The following is an 18,607-nucleotide window of genomic DNA, read 5'->3' as shown; positions in this document are numbered from 1 at the left end:
TAAATTATACACAACGAGTTACTAAACTAGACCGTAAGAACACTCTTGCCTAATGTGCCGTTCAAGCCCAACACTTTGGCCCAAGGCCCAACACTTGGCCCAAGGCCCAACAACTTGGCCCAAGGCACAATACTTTGGCCCAAGGCCCAACAACTTGGGCCGAGGCCCAACCCAAACCCAATTACTTTACCTCAGCCCCTAAACCCTTTCAACTAACTAAATCCACCCTACGATTATGGCTGGGGCTAACCATGATGCACAACTCACCCACCGGTAATCAAATCGAGTTGAATACGCGCGTAATAAATCTTAAAACCAATTGTCAAACGAATAAGCCCCAAATGGACCAAATTCCCATCTTAACCTTTTCTTACATCATAATTATGTCACCCGAGTTGATAGGGTTGACGGTTCCTTTTACAACTTTCAATTTAACATTTAAACGAAAATTCGTGCACCTCCGACTCGATTGACCAATCACCAACCAAAGCAGCCCCGAGTATCAAAATTTTAATTTTCCCATAGCCCTTAAACCCCCCTAGGGCTGTACAAACTGATTTGGTTGGTCATCCGATCGATTAACACATTAAACTCAACAATTGCCAATCCTACACCCGGTAAACCCTAGTTTTCGAACTAAAATTGATTGACCGACCTAAATACCTCCATTGGCCATGAAATTATAATATGATGTACATGCCATACCTAGTGGGATTTTGATGCGAAAACCTCACTCAAAACAGCCCCGGAAAAGCTTAATTGGACGGCCACCCGGTTAGCCTACAACAAGACGTTTTCGATCAATACGCGCAATATAAGGATCAATTAACGTGTAAAAGACTTGGGGAATCGTAGTACATACCTTGAATTGAAGTTCTAAGGCTTAGAATTGGCTTCAAAAAAGAAAAATCATGGGTCTTGGGTCTCTTCTTACTGCCGATCGCAACAAGGGGGGGGGTAGGATTAGTTTATGTTATAACATAATATATTACACTCCAGTCCCTCCAGATTGAAGTGTAAGGCAAAATGGAAGGAAAAGTTAGGTTCTTTAACGTACTGGGATGACGTAAAGGCTTCCGAGAAACGTCGGTTAAGTCCCGAGAGTTATACATACTTTACACGCGCTAAATCATTAAACCGGAAGTTTGACGGGTGTTACAGGTCAATGGGCTTAACATATGTTCTCTAAATAACTCTTAATACTCTCTCACATTTGGAGCGAGGGGAAATGGAATGCATAAGACTAAAAACAATAAAAACATCAGAAACTAAAAAGACAGCTTCAATCTCGCTCCACATATATAATTGATTGGTGTAGCAGATTATGCTTAAGTTTGCTATATAATTCATATCTTTATTCTCGGTGATCACGCATGATTTGAAAGTTCTTCGCCTAGTGTCCATATTTTTAATGTCGGTTGCCCGGTAAGATTTGAAAGTTCTTGGCTGCAAAAAGAAGAACTACAATTTTGGAGGATAGTAGGAGCAATGTGGCGGTAAGGAGTTGTTTGCTTCGGAGGACCATTGTCCGGAAAATGGGTCATAAGAGGTGGTGTGACTGGTGGCCAGTAAATTACAAGTGGTGTTTTGGAAGACCGTAATTGTTCAATAGTGGCACACGGTCAAGTAGGGATGAGCTCGATACCGTACCGGCACCAGTACCGATAGGTAGCGGTACCGAAAATCCCGATCTCGAAAATCACATATTTTTGGTACAGGTACCGAAATGTTCGGTTCGGTATTGGTACCGTACCGGTCCCGAAAACTCAAAACCTTGGTACCGATTTCGGTACGGGTACCGGTACCAATACCGATTTTGCTCATCCCTACGGTCAAGGAGAGGCTGGGCGAAGAAGCAGCAACAGATTACGACAAATGGTGGTTTCTGACGACGAAAGTAGGGCAAGAATCACAGTGAAACAACAACACAATTGTGAGCGCATATTGTAACATATCGGGAATACCCTATTCAAATTTGGGCTAAAAATGACAACTTTGAAACTTAGAGGGTTGAAAATGAACTTCTTGATTTTTCTAAACCCATCGCGCTACGCGATGGACAGACAGACAAGATCATCGCGCTACGCGATGCTGTTTCCCAGAAATTATGAAAAAGGGGACGCCGCGCTACGTGATGGTCTGAGATCAGATGGGCATCGCGCTACACGATGACCGGGTTAAGTAACTAGGGCCACGTGGCCAACCACGTGTCAACACGTGGCACCTTCTCATCAGGCGTCGCGCTACGCGATGGCCGAAGAGAAAGCCCATCGCGCTACGCGATGGTGTCCAAAACTTTGCCTATAAAAGGGGGCTGCGGGTTTGAAGCCCATTCATCCCACCTTCACCATCCCTTTCACATAGTTAACATTGGAGAATGTGCCCGAGTGCCGTGAAGTTCCGAGGTCCAGTTTTCTCATGAAACGTGCAAGAATTGAAGCTCTGACGTTCCGTTGATCAGGATACGTGAGATTAGAAGCAAGGTTCTGCCAGTCTAACAATCATTCTGCCTTAGAATTAGTATCCCAAGCATTCACTAAGGTAGGATCTAAGTTTAAGTTATTTCAATCATGTTATAGATAGCTTAGACTCAGTCAAGGCTATGGCCTTTAACCTTGGAAATATTTTCAAATGCATTCACAAACAGTTTTCAATAAGCCTACTTCTATAAGGGTAATGCTATACAAAACTATATTTTGACGGGCATGTAGTAACTGGAAGGGGGATATCGTTAGTAGACTCTTCTTGCCTAAGGTAAGTAATTCGTACAAATCCTAATCAACCACAGGACCCGTTTACTTACCTGGAGAAGTTTGCCAACGTGATAAACTCTATTAGGCCAAAGCATGCCATACCAAACGTCACATAAATGCAAACATGATTTCAAAATATTCACAAACCTAATCAAGGTTAAAACCGGACTTATGGTCTGCAGTCTAATCAAGAAACACCATCAAGGTGATCATTCAAACCTATTTGTTATAGGTTGACAATCATTTACAATCAAGAAGGTTTATCTGACAATCACACCGTCCGTACAGGTGAATACGTTAAACCTTTATAATTAGTCAAAACAGATTTATATACTCTACACGATAGACAGGTTGTTTGTCTTATAGAGTCAGTCAAACGTTTACATGAAATTACGTGGTCTCTAAAACGTTGTAATATAAATTAGAGAATAAAACAACTCAGACCGAATACACATGTGTCTGGATTCAAACATAGTTGTTAAGCCTATACAGTCAAAGGCTACGTGGCCGTTGGCTAACAGTCATATTAAAGTTCTCCAGAATGGGCTACGTGGCTCGGAGACTTGTGTGTGTGTGTGTGTGTGTGTAGGGCAGTGTTACATATACCGGGTATAGCAATATATCTGCCGAGCTTGTCAAGAAAACTATATTTGTATTATGATTCGTATTTAGATGCTTTTAGAGTCATAACGATTCACCAGCACATAGCTGACATGTTTTAATCCCACTTGCAGGTAAATAAGTTTAATGGTATATAGCAAGGATTAAGGGTCGTCAAGAAGATAGAAGTTCGCACCGCATGATGGCTCAATTTTGTTGCAAAATCCTTGTAATATTAAAAACAATATTTTGTAAAACTTCAACTTGGGTATTTAATTCCCAAGTAAATTTTCAATGTAAATTAATATTATATTAAACCTTTAAGTCTTCTACTAAATTTTAACCATAACTCTGATATATTTACAAACCAGGTACCAACTATTAGTCACACTCCTAGGCCCTAAGTTGGGGTGTGACACATATGTAGAAGTTGTAGTAGCGCATATGTTGTATTCATCAACATATGCACCGGCATATGTTATGCGTTCAACATATGCGCCGCATATGTTGGTATATATATACTTTATTTGCTTTCAGTTGTATGTAACAATTGATTCTGAAGCAATAAAATTCTCTCTCCTTCTTTTCATTTTCGTTCGTGTTATCAGTTTTATACCATTACATGGTATCAGAGCATGGATGTTAAGGCCAGCTCTTCGTTTTAAACCAGATTTTTCAAATCTTTTTTCCGGTTTTCTCCTTTATTCCGCTATTTTCTCTTGATTCTTGATCTTTTGATCAATTTCTCCATTTTGTTCTTCTGTTTCATCTGATTTTCAGCTTGTATCTTCCATTAAATATGTTCTTTTCATCCCTTTTCATAATTTTTAGAGTTTTCACCGTCAAAATTTTCTCTAAATCTCTCGGATTACTATCTTATTGTTCCTAAACCTTTTCTCAAGGTTTCAGGCTTTTTCTCTCTTATTTTCACTAATTTTTGATCATCTCTTCTTTGTTAAATTTATACGCCACATGAGTCTTAGACTTATATGGCGCATAAGTCCTCTTATCATTTATACGTCGCATATGTTATGCGCCGCATAAGTGCTTTTCAAATCTTGATCAGAGCATAAGTTCTTTTCTTCGTTTTAGTTCGTTTTTTCCCGTTCTCATAAATAGAAATCCATCACAATACCATTTATCCTTCAAATCCTCTTTATCTTCATCCGTCTGATCACCCTGGCATGATTCTGGTCTCAAAATTTTTTGACGGAAATGGTTATGGAGCTTGGAAACGAGCAATGCCTATTACTCTTTCCGCTAAGAACAAACTTGGGTTCATTAATAGCATCATCCCCATGCCAGCTAATCAAACACATCTTGCTCTCTGGCAAAGGCACAATGATATGGTGATATCTTGGATTCTCAACACTCTTAATCACGATATTCGTGATAATGTTTTGTATGTAGAAACAGCTTAAAATCTTTGGAATGAGCTTAACTCTAGATATGGCCAAGCAAGTGGTGCTAGAGTTTATCAACAGCAAAAGAGTCTATGTCCAATCTCCCAAGGAAGTAGTGACATTGCTACTTATTTTGCTAAAATTAAATCCAATTGGGACAAATTGAATGCTGCAAACTCCATTCCTTCTTGCACGCGTGGGGCTGCTCATGCCTTTGCTAGAAGAGAGGAGGATCAAAGGCTAATTCAGTTTCTTGTTGGACTGAATCCAAGCTATGATATGATCAGAAGTAATATTCTGATGATGCATCCCCTTCCCTCTATTAATCGTGCTTATGGGATCTTGATACAAGATGAAAAACAGAGAGAAATCCACACCACCACCACTGATTTCACTGCATCTTATGTTTCTATGCATGTTAATACTGGAGGACCTGTTAGTGGTGGAATTGGAGAAAATAGAAGAAATTTAGTGTGTACTCACTGCAAACAGGAATGGGTATTCTGTGAGCAAATGCTATAAGTTGATTGGATTTCCAAAAGACTTCCAATTTGCTAAAGGAAAGAAGTTTTCTAACCTTGCTGAGGAACAAGGAAAAGGTGATCAAAATTAGTCTAATCAGCAAGGAATCACTCAGCAACAGTATCATGATTTGATTGTTGCAGCAAAACAAACTTCAACCTGGGCCTTCTAATACTTTTTCTGCTAATAACGCTACAACCATCAATCATGATTCTTTCCGAGATATAATGTCTTGCAATTCTTCCAAATTTTCTTCCAAATGGATCATTGACACTAGTGCAAATGATCATATGTGTCATGATCAAAATTTGTTTTCAAGTGTTTCCTTTCTACAAAATCCAATTTTTTTCACTCTTCCTAATGGCAACAGTGTTACTGTTCATCAGTATGGGATTGTTCCTTTAACTGATAAACTTTCTTTGACCAAAGTTCTTTTAGTACCACGTTTTAGAAATAATCTTCTTTCTATTTCAAGATTATGTTCTGATACTGATGGTACTGTTTTTTTCTCTAAAAACAATTGTGTTTTACATGCCCCTTTTCTGAAAGAACCCTCTGGTTCTTGGTGAGATGCTCAATGGACTTTATCTTCTTGAAGCAACCAAGAATCTTGCTGGTAGTTCTTTTCTTTTCAATAAGACTTGTAACTCTTTTGTAATCGTTGAAACTTGGCATAATCGTCTAGGACATTTGTCAGTTTACAAATTGAAACAATTATCTTTCATTTCTAATTCGTCTTTCAAATTTATCGAGCATTGCGATATTTGTCCTAAGGCAAGACAACATAAATTGCCATTTCCAATTAGCTTCACATCTACTAGCAAAATTTTTGAGCTAATTCATATTGATGTTTGGGGGCCTTATCATACAGCTACTTATAATGGCTTTAGGTATTTTTTAACCATTGTGGATGATTATAGCAGAACCACTTGGACACATTTGCTTTCCACTAAAAGCAATGTTCCTCCTATTCTTCAATCTTTCATTGAAATGGTTAGCAATCAATTTGGTACCACTGTCAAATGCATTCGGTCTGATAATGCTTTTGAACTAGGGGCAGTTTAATGTACTTATTTCTTAAGTAAAGGCATTACTCATTAGATAACTTGTGTCGTTATCCCTCAATAAAATGGTATTGTTGAACGAAAGCATAAACATTTGCTTGAAACCTCGAGAGCTTTAATGTTTCAATCTAAACTCTGTTCAGTTTTGGGGTGATTGTGTTTTAACCGCAACACATTTAATCAATCGATTTCCCACTGAAATTCTTAACAATAAAACCCCGTATGAGGTTTTAGCAGGACAACTTCCTTCTTATGCTCACATGAAGTCTTTTGGTTGCCTTGCTTATGCTTCCACTTTGAGTCATGAACGAGATAAACTCAAACCAAGGGTTGTTCCTTGTGTTTTTCTGGAAATCCACTTGGTAAAAAGGCTTATAGATTATATGATCTTAACACAAATAAGGTCATCATATCAAGAGGTGTCGTTTTCTTTGAAGCTTTATTCCCTTCAATCACAAATTCTAAAGAAAGTTTTGTTTGTCCATCTATTGACATCATCAATCAATTCATTGATGATCCTTCCCTTGCTTCCGCTTCTAATTCAATTCCCGATTTTATTCCTAATCCTTCTGCTGCTTCTGATACTTCTATTCCTTCTTTTAATGATCCACCTGTTAGAAGGTCATCCAGAACTTCTATTCCTCCTTCTTATTTGAATGACTATGTCTGTAATCACTCTAATTCTTCTCACCATTGTTTTCACACTGTCATTAATTCGTGCTCCTCTTCTGTGTCTTGTTCTTCTTCTCAACTCCTTCCTTCCAGTCAAACTCTCACCACAGCTATATCTGAATTATATAAGCCCACTTAGTATAAAGAAGCTGCTACTATTCCTGGGTGGCAAGATGCCATGAAAGCAGAGTCTCAAGCTCTTGAAAATACTAATACTTGGGCTGTTTTTGATCATCCTCCTGGAAAGAAAGCTGTTAAGAGAAAATGGTTGTTTAAAGTTAAACACCGAGCATATGGCACTGTTGAACATTGTAAAGCACGATTGGTGGTAAAAGGAGATACTCAAAAGGAAGGGATTGATTATAATGAGACTTTTTCTCCTGTTGTCAAAATGACTACCATTCACAGCCTTGTTGCTATTGCTACCAAACGAAGTTGGCCCCCTTTTCAACTTAATGTTAATAATGCTTTTCGTCATGGAGATTTAGATGAAGAAATTTATATGCAATCACCGCCTGGTATGGAGCTCCCTAACCATCAAGTGCTTAAACTTCAGAAATCTTTCGATGGTTTAAAACAGGCTTCTCGACAATGGTATGGAAAATTGTCGTCTGCTTTCAAAACAAGAGGGTATATGAGTTCTCAGAATGATCATTATTTGTTTTCCAAATCTATGGGTTCTTCGGCGGTTCTTTGATTTACTGCTGAGCTTGCATGGTCAACTGGATTTCTTACTGAGTTTAATGTTCCTAATATTACTCTGGTTAGCCTCAAGTGTGGCAGCCAAGCTGCAATTTACATTGCCAAGAATCCGGTCTTTCATGAGCGAACTATGCATATAGAGATTGATTGTCTTTTGTTCGCGAGAAGTTACGAGAGGGTCTCATCAATCTGCAACATACAAAGACTACTGATCAGCTTGCTGATTTATTTACCAAGAGCTTACCAAGGCCTCATTTTCATGAGCTTTTGCGCAAGTTGTGGTTTTCTCAACCTCCAACTTGAGGGGGGTGTGAGCGTATATGTAGAAGTTGTAGTAGCGTATATGTTGTATTCATCAACATAAGCGCCACATTGTTATGGGGCGCATATGCTACTCGTCCAACGTATGCGCCACATTTGTTGGTGTATATATATATACTTTGTTTGCTTTCATTTGTATGTAACAATTGATTCTATAGCAATAAAATTCTCTTTCTCCTTCTTTTCATTTTCTTTCGTATTATCAGTTTTATACCATTACAAGAGTGCAAATTTCCTTAATTGAAAAACTTTTGAAAAAGATAAGTTATTGGTCTGGGTTAGTGGTAGATTTTGAATTGATTGTGTAGTATAGTGTATTTTACCTATTGTTTCTATTGAGAAAAGATGTGATGAAATAATATGTTTCTATGTATCTATAATCTATAATCTTTAATAAATAAAGGTTTTTCAATATCATACAAGATAGCTTCTTTTCAAAAAATTTTCACTCTTCTCTCTTATTAAATATATTTTTCTTTCTTATTAATAGTTTTAGATGTAACATTTTTTCTTTTTAATCATTTATTTTCTCTTTTTAATAATTGTTTTTTGATTAAAATTTTTAATACAAACATAAATATATTGTTTAATTTTATATTTTATAAATATATTGTATTAGTTATTAATATTAAGCTTTTATAAGTAGCGATTTTTCACGTTAATTTAGATAATAGTTAATTTCAAATTTTAAAAAAAGAAATTTTCACTTTGTGCTTATTTTGTATATGAAGATTAATAAAAGATAAAGTCAATCATTATATATGGTTGATTTGTTTTTGAGACAACCTATTTTAACACATGGTAATTTATGTGTTTCATTATCTAAATTTGAAATAAAAACGCGAAACTACTAATTTTGATATGGAGGTTAGAATTACAAATATTGTAAAAAAAATATTTAAAGATTTATGAATTTTCAACAACTCTTTATTTCTATATTGTGTAATGTGTAATTCATTATAACATATATTATATCTTTATATCTTTTGAATATATTTTTTATTTTTCACATTGTGTTATTATTTAAATAAATTTATTTATTCTAACTCATGTTCTGTACAGGTCTTAATGCTATATGTCATTACACATGAGCGATCCTTACAAAATTTTTCCATTTCTCTCTCTTATTAAATATATATTTCTTTTTCTTATTAATAGTTTTATATTTTTTTTCTTTTTTTCTTTTTAATCTATTATTTTCTTTTTTTATTAATTATTTTCTGGTTTAAAAAAATTAATATCAACATAAATATATTATTTATTTTTATATAAATATATTGAATTAATTATTAATATTAGGTTTTTATAAATAATGAATTTTCACATTGATTTAGATAAAATAATTAATTTTAAATTTCAAAGAAAGAAATTTTCACCTTATTTTTGTTTTTGCAATAAAAATTAATAAAAGCTAAGGGCAATTGCTTTAGACGATTTGTTTGTTTTTGAGACAATCTATTGTAACACATAGTCAGTTATGTGTTCCATTATTTAGGGTTGAAATAAAAAACAAAGTGAAATTATTAATTTTAATATGGATGATAAAATTACAAATATTTTATACAAAAAAATATGTAAAGAGTTACGAATTTTCAAAAACTTATTATTTCTATATTGTGTAATGTTTAATTTATTTCACCGTATATTATATATTTATATTTTTTGAACATATTTTTGGTATTTCACATTGTGTTATTATTTAAATAAATTTATTTATTCTAACTCGCGTTCCATACGGGTCTTAATGCTATATGTCATTACACATAAGTGATACTTACAAAGTTTTCCCAGCTCTCTCTCAAATTAAATATATATTTTCTTTTTCTTATTAATAGTTTTATATTTAATTCTTGTTTCTTCTTAATCTAATATTTTATTTTTTTAATAATTATTTTTTTATTTAAAAAATTTAATACCAACATAAATATATTATTTAGTTTTATATAAATATATTGTGTTAGTTATTAATATTAAACTTTTATAAGTAACGAATTTTCACTTTGATTTAGATAAAATATTGAATTTCTAAAGAAAGAAATTTTCACTTTATGTTTGTTTTGCAATAAATATTAATAAAAGCTAAGATCAATCGCTTTAGATGGTTTGTTTGTTTTTGAGAAAACCTGTTTTAACACATAGTCAGCTATGTATTTATTATCAAGAGTTGAAACAAAAAACAAAGTGAAACTACTAATTTTAATATGAATGATAAAGTTATAAATTAAATTACAAATATGGTATACAAAAAAAATATTTAGAGATTTACGAAATTTCAGCTTTTTGTGTATTGTGTAATTTATACAACTATAATCACATTTTTTTATATGTTGAACATGTTTTTATAATTTCACATTGTGTTATTATTTAAATAAATTTATTTATTTTAACCCGTGTTCTACACGGGTATCTAACCTAGTTTATAATAAATATTACAAATACTATAACAAGCAATGAAGCAAAGCAATAAAGGTTTTAAATTACGGACTCAGCATCATAAGCTGCGTTTTAGTATAGGTTTTAGGGTGAGTCTAAGCCCTATATAAAAAGGAACAACAGAGCATCATAGAAAGCTATTATTTTTAACATTATTTTGTAATGAAATACTGTATGGAGTGTTAAGTCTTCTGTTGTGTTGTGTTGTGATGTGATGTATAAGCCAAACAAATGACGTACGCCTGGTTTTCGAGGAAGACACATATGGCTTATAGCCCATTAATCCATGAGATGACAAAACACATGGAAGTTGATTGTGACTTCACTAAGAAAATATTATTGATGGATTTCCCGTCTTTCCCGTTCTAAAAAAAGGCCGAAAAGACACAAGGTTGAATAAAAGACACAATGCCAAAAATGAACAAAGAACACAATGATAAATAAAAAAGACACCATACGTCGTAAAATATAACAAAATGCCGAACAAAATATAAAACAATGTTAAGTAATATAATACAATATCAAGAAAAAAAGACACAATGTTAAGGATAAAAGACATAATAAATGACGAAAAAAATAAAAAAACGATGATAAATAGAAAGACACAATGGATTTTTTTCCTTCATAGTGTGTCCTTTTTAAGTTTTTTGTTTTGTGAACGAGGAAGACGGTGAAAACACTTTTGTGTTTTTACATTCTTCGTTTTGTATTAAAAAATGAGTTGATTTTTTATTAACTTTTCATTATTTTTTAAGGGTTTTTTGTTTATGCAAATTCTTCTCATCCTTCCCATTTCTATCCCCTAGGGGACAAAAATGAGAATGATGAGAAGAATTTGCAGCCACAAAAAAACCCCTAACAATAATGAAAATTTAATAAAAAAAAATCATTACTCAAATTTTAATATTAAACGAAAATGTAAAAACACAAAAATGGTTTCCACCATATTTCTCGTTCTTAAAAAATAAAAATAAAAATAAAAATAAAAACTCGAAAAAGACACAATGTTGAGTGAAAAAAATATAATTGTGTCATTTGTTTATTATTATGTTTTGTGTTCATTTTTGTTATTAAATGTGTCTTTTTTCTTAATATTGTGTTATATTACTAAACATTGTGTCATATATTGTTCGTCGTTATATTTTACGATCTACTGTGTTGTTTGTTCATTTTCGGCATTGTGTTTTTTTTCGACGTTTTTTTTAACGGGGGAAACATTTTTTTTTTATTTTTTTTATATATTGAGTTATGATTCTTTAAGGGGTTTTTGTGTGGCCACAAATCCTTCTTACACTTCTTATTTTTGTTTTCCTTAGCATATTAACTTACCATATATATATATATATATCTACCTATATTCTAATAAAGTAAAATAAATATGGACACTTGTCATGTTTTGGTTAATTCTCACAAATTTTTCCCTCCAAAACTAATATACCCTAATATATGTAATAAATCAATAATTATTCACTTTCCCTTTACACTATATTTATATAATATCTATATATTTTTATAAATATGTATATTAACATATTATTTTACTATATATTTCAAAATACTTGGTGAATTCCAAAAATCAACAACAAATCATGTTTCTCAAATGAAAATTGTTTCGTTTTTTTTTTTGAGCTTAAATTTGATTTTATGAGTCAAAAGTTGGTAAATAGATTGTTTGGCACAAGTTAACTAAATTTGGGTCCAAATTTGTTACAGGTCAAAAATGAAAATTTTGAGAATTTTTAAAAGTTTGAGAATGCAAAATAAATTTATCGTCAAATTTGTTATGGGTTCAAAGTGTTGACTTTAAAATGTCAAAAGTATGAAAGTTAGAATTTTAAACATGATTCGGGTTTCAAATTTATTTTTATAGGCATTTTTTGAAATAATCAAAAGGTTAGAGGTTTGGCAACTGACTACTTTTCTCTCAACTATTAAAATTTAAGAAAAGATTGCGAATACTTTCGACATGCCACCCCCATGCCTATCAATGTTTAATTTTTATCAAAATTTGAAATATTTATGTCAACACTATTTTTCCTTCAATGGTGATCAGAACGCTGTATGGGAAGCATGTCATGCAAAACTATAATAAAATGAAACAAAATATTCACAAAGTTGAATGGGTTAACATGTTATTTTTTATGTTGTCATTATAACAAAGTTGAGAAGCCCTCTAAAATTTATCAAAATCTTTTTCACGGTGTAGCTCAGAAAAACATAGTTCTTGAAGAACATCCATTGTTATAATTTAATATTCTACTTTCCTTTGATGGGTGGTAAATTGATAAATATATCAATAAAGGCGACGCTCATTTTGTATTTAGGCTGAGTGGTTAGAACTACTATCGTATGAGAAGCCTTATTTCTGAAATTGGTTCATAACCAAAATTCTTTCAATTATACATATATGACACAGAGAATGAATTTTTCAATAAAAAGAAGCATTCTCGGGTACGTTTTTGCACGGGCATCTTTTTTATTAAGTTCATTTAAAAAAATCATTTTGCGATATAAATAAAATCAACTTATGTACACATTGTATAGATACAAACATAGATGTATTACATTTTTTTCATATACGCTATGCAATTATTTGTTTTTACTTATAATTTTACAATTTGAATTATCCCGTGTGTGACACGGGCTCTAAAACTAGTGTGTGTGTATATATATATATAGGGGAAGGTTAGCGTACAATAATCGCATAACGTACATTACATACGCGACATACGTTCAGCTAAAACGTTCAAACCTTTAAAAGTTCAACTAAAAACTTAAACGTTCAGTTAATACATTCAGCTAAAACTTTCAAACCTTTAAAAGTTCAAGCAAAAACTTAAACGTTCAGCTAAAACGTTCAAACTTAAACATTCAGGCAAAAAATTTATACGTTCAAGCCAAATCTTAAACATTCAATGTCAAAACCCATCATTCAGAACTCAAAATTGATCGATTGAAGCTTCAAATTGATGATTAATTGAATCGATTTCTAGATCATATGACGGGTAACAATCTGGCTAAGCTAGCTTCCTACAAGAAAGTTAAAGATAAGATATTCCAAAGTTCAGGGGTCTGTTTGGTCATTTAAAGAATCCTGATTATGTTGCACCAAAGAGAACAAATGGAGGAATGATGGAAGCGACTCAAATCGGGAAACGGAGAATCGACTGATAGTTGATTATAAGCTAGTGGGTAAAAGGTTTATAAAGATTGATTTTGAGTCAGAAAGGGAAGCTGAATCTGTGGCTCCAAAGACAAAGAAGAGAAAAGTTATCAAGAAAGAAGTTGTTACTCCGGTTATTCAGGAAGAGGTTTATCCTGCTACCTCTGATAAAGACCCTAAAGAGACGGAATCGGATTATGAGGGCAGACGCATGGCATTAGCAAATCCGCGTGCCCGGTTCGAGAAAAAGGCTGAGAGCTCTAGGAAAAGAAAGACTACAGATGTACAGGATGAGTCCTATGTGCCTAAAGCAGTGGTTGAGAAGCAGGTTAAGCGAAAGGTTGTTCGTATCAAGAAAAAGTCAAAGAGGGTTGCCTCTACAAAGTTGAAACTTATCGATGAGCCAGAGATTGAACAACCTGAAGTTATTGTTACTTCGATGAATCCTGAGTTTATGGTTGAAGAACCTGTTGTAGATTTGGGGAGAGTGACGGGCGACCCGTAGGAAAGCAACTAAGTGATTTAAAAGATATAAATATACTTACGGGATTAAGTTAATTCCGTGGAATTATTTGACTACTGTTGCTCGTGTGTTTGCAAGTTTGAGGAGCTAGAGAGCGGCGTTACGAGAACACGGGCAAAAACGGTGAAGAAAACGGAGCTGGAACGAGAATGATACGAAGAAAACAAGAATCGGAAGCGAGCTCCACCGTGGCCCACGATCCAGACCGTGGACCACGGTCCAACTGGAATAAAAGGTCCAGAGTCCACCGTACAGTGGAGGAAAAGGGAACCGTGGGAAGGACCGTGGCCCACGGTCCAGACCGTGTCCCACAGTCTAGCTTGACTGACTATTGACTTTGGTCAACCATGGACCACGGTTCACACCGTGGCCCACAGTCCGGGGCGGAGACAAAATTGCATGTCCTATAATAGGCCTTTTGGGAGTGACTTTTAGACTACTTTTTCACCTTGGCCGGCCTAGAGGCGATTTTGGAGAAGAAAAACATCATTTGGGGTCTTGTATTCATTTGTTTTATGTCTTGGATTGTTAAGAATAAGTTACTTGATGAAAAGATGATATCCCTAGCCATGAGTGGCCAGTTTCTTCGGTATTCCTCTCGGGATGTAAGGTTATTTGCAAAACACTTTTGTTTATTATTCTTGAACTTGGATTGATTATCTAAATGCTATGTTAGTATGATCTTGTGTTTGTGTGATTGTTTGTAACTTATCCATATTGTTTCTATCTAGCTTCTAACCATATGTTCTTGGTGTCGTTGGCAATCGAGATTTAGTGGAAGGAACTAGGAAGAATAGTATTGATTGATTGTTAAGTAACAACCTCGCATTCTAGGAATCCGAGTACTTAGTTCTTGAGTAATCACAAACAATTGCATGTACACAAAACCGAGATATTACGGTTTATCCATTGAATGTTAACTAGAGTGTTGAGCAATAACCCGAACCCCGAGAGGAATGCTTGTTTAGTTATTTGTTTACAACCCTCGTTTAGTTTATTTTAGTTTATACAATCAAATCAAAACCAACTTGAAAATTACTTTGTGTCATTTACGTTTACATTAGTTTAATCGTCAAGCTACTTGGTTAATACATTTTCTACAAACTCCTCGTGTTCGATACCCACTTACCGCTATCTAATTAGTTGTATTTGGTTTAAGTTTGAGTGAGCCTTCGACCTCACGTCAAATTTTGGTGCCGTTGCCAGGGAAGCTCAAAAGCAAATGGATGGGCCCGTATGTGATCACAAGAGTCGGGAAGTTTGGTGATGTGGAGATTGAGGACATGCAAAGTCAAGCTAAACAAGTTGTGAATGGCCATCGTCTCAAACCATACTTAGAAGGGAAAGATGTGAACATGCTTAACAATGACAAGGTGAGTTTCCTTTTAAGCTCAACGGACGGTTTCACCGCATAAAGGCCAAGGTATGTTGTAGGGTGTAAATAGCTTTTGTTAAATTTATTTTTTAAAAAAATTACCTTTCTCTCATTAGGAGTGTGTTCGAGTCAAGTGTGGGGAAGTTCTTAGGAATTTCTCCACCATGTTGAGGATAACTCGGGATTTTCATGGGGGGTAAGGTAATTTTAGTTTTCGTTTTGTTATAAGTATAATATAAGCTGTAGTTTTATTTCGTTTTGTAAAAAAAAAAAGGGTCCACCGTGGACCACGGTTCCAACTGTGGCCCACGGTCCAGCCAACGTAGCTCACGGTCCGGCGAGTCACCACGGTTACGGTGCACTCTACCCAAACTGGTTCAACATCACCATGGACCACGGTGATCACCGTGGCCCACGGTCCGGGCTGGCTCCTTCGTTGACTATGGTCAATCGTGGACCACGGTTCACACCGTGGCCCACGGTTCGCTGATTTCTGCTGCAGTCCAATGGGCTTTGAGGTACATAAACGAGTTTTAAAACCCTTTTACAACCATTTTCAGCCACAAAGTCCACAAAACACTTTCTCCTTCTTCACACATTCCACTCTAAAACCCTGATTTCACCATCTATTTCTCTCAAATTAACCCCAAAATCCAGGTTTCTTAACCCGATTGTGAGTGAATTTCTGTAAGATTTAACAATACAAACCCTTTTCCCTCTCATTCTCAAGTATTATCCCGGTTGTGAGGATTTGGATCCCGAAAATTTCAAAGATTTTTGGGGGTTTCTTGTTTACTTGTAAAAACTTACTTGTTTATCATCCTAAAACACCAACCAACGTATGTCTTTGTCAATTCTTTATGTACATTGCAATATTTGTTAAGGTAGTGTTGATTTGTGTAAACCCACTTGCTTGTTGATGATAATGGTTACAAAATGTAGTCGTGGATAAAAGATAAATGCTTGAAATTGTTGATTTTTCATTGAAAAGTTGGAAATTTAAGTGTTTATTGAAATGAAGGATATTGGTTAATTATATAATGAGTTGGTTATCCACGACTATGGTAACAAGCAAGTGTGGGGATGGACATATTGAATTAACTTGGTTTGTTTTTGGTGGTTTGTGTGTAATAGATGGGAAGAAATTCGGACAAGGGGAAGGGTAAGGCGACATCTTCGAGTGGTCGGGCCGCCCAAGCCAAAAGACAATGGTTGCGGGAAGAGAAAGAGCATGTGCAAGTAGAAATCCCAAAACCCGACTGGAGAGGTGGGGTATTATCGAGTTATGCTTTAGAATGGCAACCTGAGTTGTTCAAGGATAAGATGAGTACCATAAGAGAAAGGTTGGAAGGGTTCATATGTGAGAAGGATGTGACCGACTCAGGGTTTGAAGCATTAGGTTGGGAAGCTGCTCTCCAGTGTTACGATGGAGAGAGCATGGTGTTATATGACAAGGAGATTGAGGAGTGGGTATCTACCATGAGGTGCCCACCGTTTAGGATGGGTTCGGAGATGAAGTTAATCGGTACTGTGGGTGGAACAATGGTGGAGATGTCTTTCGAAACACTCAATCAAATTGCCCAGCTTGATAGCAAGCCAGCCAACTCGTACGTCTACAAATCGGCCAGGGATTTGTTTGACCATCCGGACAAAAGCCCACAATGGTATAATATATTATCGTCCGTGTTGAACGGGGGAAGAGGTACAGGATCAAATTTTAAAAAAGGGAATTGAGGATTGAAGCTCAACTGTTGATGACCATATGTCTCTCCAATGTGGTACCCCGTCGGAGTGACATTTCGGTGGTAAGAAACAGTGACATGCCCGTTTTGGCCGCTTTAATGAGTGGCAAGCAGAGAATTTCCTTTCGCTACTTACCCATGCTCAATATATGGACAAGTAGAGAAAGCAACAAGAGAAAGTTGATCCCTCGCTGCCGGTTGATCACGGCGATACTGAAGTTGCATGGCGCCATTCCAGCAGGCGCAATTGGGTTGAGGAAGGTTTTTTCGGAACATAAATTGGATTCATTGGGCCCAGGTTAGACGTATACAAAGAGCGAAAGGTACCATCAATTGAAAAACGGTGATGTGAAATGGAGAGTATTAAGGAAGGATGTTGAACAAGAGCCGGGTGAAGACCAGGAGGAAATAATTGAGGAAGGAAGTGACGATGATGACATGGAAGTAGTGGGTGGTGATGAGAATGCGGGTGGTAGTGGATCCCAACAAAGGGGTTGGGACTATTCTTCGAGATATGCTTCATATGGAGACAATTGGGCCCACATGGGGTCGATAAATGGGGTGGTGGAGAGGCATCGGCCCTCCACTTTCGATAATTGGTCGGAGGAGGCCCGAAGCCTTTTCAACCACCAAACTTTCATGGGGGCTTATTATGAACGGGCCGAGAAAGAGAGGCATGACCGCAATGAGATGTGGAACCGTGCTCATGCCTATGCGCGCGGGCACGAATCAAACATGCGGTATATGAACGACAGAAACAGAAGAATGCACGAACAATGGCATGCAGGTGAAGAGGTCGTTCCAGATCCACCAAGTGTGGATTACAGTTCTCTCCCACCGTATGATGGCTCAGTTCGATACCCCGAGCCTCCATTGCATCACTCCATGTGGGTGGACCCGATGTAGTCGATGGCACCACCACCACCATCATCGGGAGAGGGCAACAGCGGCGGAAGTGGAGCTTTCAACTTTGGTGAATTTTCGGACTTTATGACCTCCATCTTCGGGACGCCACAGCTGCCGTACTACTGATGAGGGCATCGTCACACCAGGTGCACGTGTTTTTGTATATTGTTATACAGTTGTTTATTTTGTGTTCGGTTTAATTTTTGGGTGGTAAGGAGGAGGATTGAATCTTTTGAGATCATGTTGCGGGTCGGAAAGAGGTGGTGTTTTTGTTTGTGTTTTTAGTTTCTCAAAACCATACCTTAGGGACAATGTATCCCAAGTGTGGGGATAGGGAATCTTTTTGAAAAAAAAAATAAAAACTAAAAAATAAAAAATAAAAAATAAAAAAAGTAAAAAAATAAAAAAATATTTGATGAAAAAGAAGA

Source organism: Bidens hawaiensis, unplaced genomic scaffold (genome assembly GCF_021521415.1).
Source record: "Bidens hawaiensis isolate Kalapana, Puna unplaced genomic scaffold, B.hawaiensis_p1.1 tig00005873_1, whole genome shotgun sequence".
NCBI classification, from domain to species: domain Eukaryota; kingdom Viridiplantae; phylum Streptophyta; class Magnoliopsida; order Asterales; family Asteraceae; genus Bidens; species Bidens hawaiensis.
This window is presented reverse-complemented; position numbering follows the sequence as displayed.